This window comes from Bos taurus, chromosome 15, assembly GCF_002263795.3.
Source record: "Bos taurus isolate L1 Dominette 01449 registration number 42190680 breed Hereford chromosome 15, ARS-UCD2.0, whole genome shotgun sequence".
Lineage (NCBI taxonomy): Eukaryota > Metazoa > Chordata > Mammalia > Artiodactyla > Bovidae > Bos > Bos taurus.
In genome coordinates this window covers 50,534,349-50,536,395 of record NC_037342.1, presented here as the reverse complement: position 1 = coordinate 50,536,395, position 2,047 = coordinate 50,534,349, and positions in this window count along the sequence as shown.

Genomic DNA, 2,047 nt, shown 5'->3' with positions numbered 1-2,047 from the left:
GAATTCTTGGCTCTGTCCTTTAACTTCATGCAGTCCCAGTGGGAGAAATCTGAGAAGGTGAGAGCTTAGAAAGGAGCAGCTGGCTTTACCCTGACAAACCTCTGATCTTCTCCCAAAAGGACATGGAAGCAGACACTGCTGCACTTGGTAAAGGCCCTCAGGGGTTTATTGAAGCCTCTTAATCTCTCCTCTGAAGGTTGACACTATGGGGCTCCCCTGACCCAGGGCTCTACTCCATCCCTGGGGTTTCCAATAGTCCATGTCCTGTCCATGTTTAGTGGTGCCAATTCACACATCCCAAAGGTCATTGCTTGCTCTTCAGAGGCTGAGAGCACTTGGTCTTCCACATGCCTCCCCTTATCCCTACCCTACCTTACCCATGTCTAAGAAAGAGAGCTCCATTAGAACATATAAACTGCAACTAAGTCCTACTTGATAGGAGTTCTGGCTGAATCAGGTCAAGGCCAAAATCATCTCTTGGGTATTTGCTTTGCATATATGTTACATATTGGCATTGATTTTCAGCTTATAAATTTGGAATTGCAATTTCTCTGATCTTATTCTGTTTATCTAAAATGGAGATCATATTCTCAATTTCTCCTAATTTACCTGGATGATATAATTATATATTTGAGAAGTCCTATTGTAAGTATTATCTAAGTAATTACCAACATCTATTGAAAATGGTTGATCTTTCTATCTACAACTGACTTTGATATTTGATATTTTGCAAAGTCCTGAGTTGGAAGCCTGTTTTTACCAGGATTCCCCATGAACATTACCTGTCATAATTCCCCATAATACTTTAAAAAAGTAACTTAGAGCTATATATCTCAATGTACCCACCCTCTTCCTATAGAGCTATCCTGGACCTAACTTATCTCTCATCATTGTTAGCCTTCAGGGTAGTTTATTCAGTGACCCCAAAACCCCCACAACCTCCAGCTCCAAAGATATGTCTGTTATCCTGAGATGTTAAAGTGGAATTCCTACATAATACCTTTATATTCGGAGTCTAAATTAACCAAGTATAGATAGTCCAAAAGGTGGCATAAGGAGCAAAGCAAGCAAGACAGAAAAATAAGCCTTTGTGTTGAGAGACGGAGAAGGCAATGGAAACCCAATCCAGTACTCTTGCCTGGAAAATCCCATGGACAGAGGAGCCTGGTGGGCTGCAGTCCATGGGGTCACTAAGAGTTGGGCACGACTGAGAGACTTTACTTTCACTTTTCATTTTCATGCATTGGAGAAGGAAATGGCAACCCATTCCAGTATTCTTGCCTGGAGAATCCCAAGGACAGAGGAGCCTCGTGGGCTGCCATCTATGGGGTCGCACAGAGTTGGACATGACTGAAGTGACTTAGCAGCAGCAGTGTTGAGAGAAATCTATGATGGAACAGAGGACACACTGTTAAGTTAGGAATACCATGCTCACAGGAAATAGATCTAGGACATGGCCAGCAAGGCTGAGTTGATACAGGCTTAAATGAGTGACTACAGCCCATGGTCAGAACATCCAGGCAGAGCCAGATAAAGCAGGCAGGGCTTGAGGGAACAAAGTAGCTTATGTTTCCCCCTAACTCCATTCTGAGGGGATAAAGCCTGATAGTATGGGGAAAATGATGAAAAAACATGAGTGGGGAGGGACTGTGGCTTATATAACTGTTGGAGATTGCTAGATCATCTTAGCTCAATTCCATTTTGTATTCTATTTGTGTCTTCCTGACTTTTGTGCATCAATATTAACTCACATTTATCCACATGTTTAAATTTTCTCTTATTCTTCATTCTGCACAATTCTGTGCTGCTATGTTATTCATTTTTCTTCTGCTTTAAGAACTTTTATTTTGCTTTTAGTGTAGGCCTAGCAGTGACACTAGACATTATTGACATTATTCCATCAATAATTATTTATAAAACTCTTTCAGTCATCTTTAATCTCAAGGATATTTTCACTGGGAACAGAATTCTAGATAAGTCACTTTCTTATCTATTTAAAGCTATTACTCAATTTTATTCTGCCTTCTCTTTTTCTCGACTTGAACAG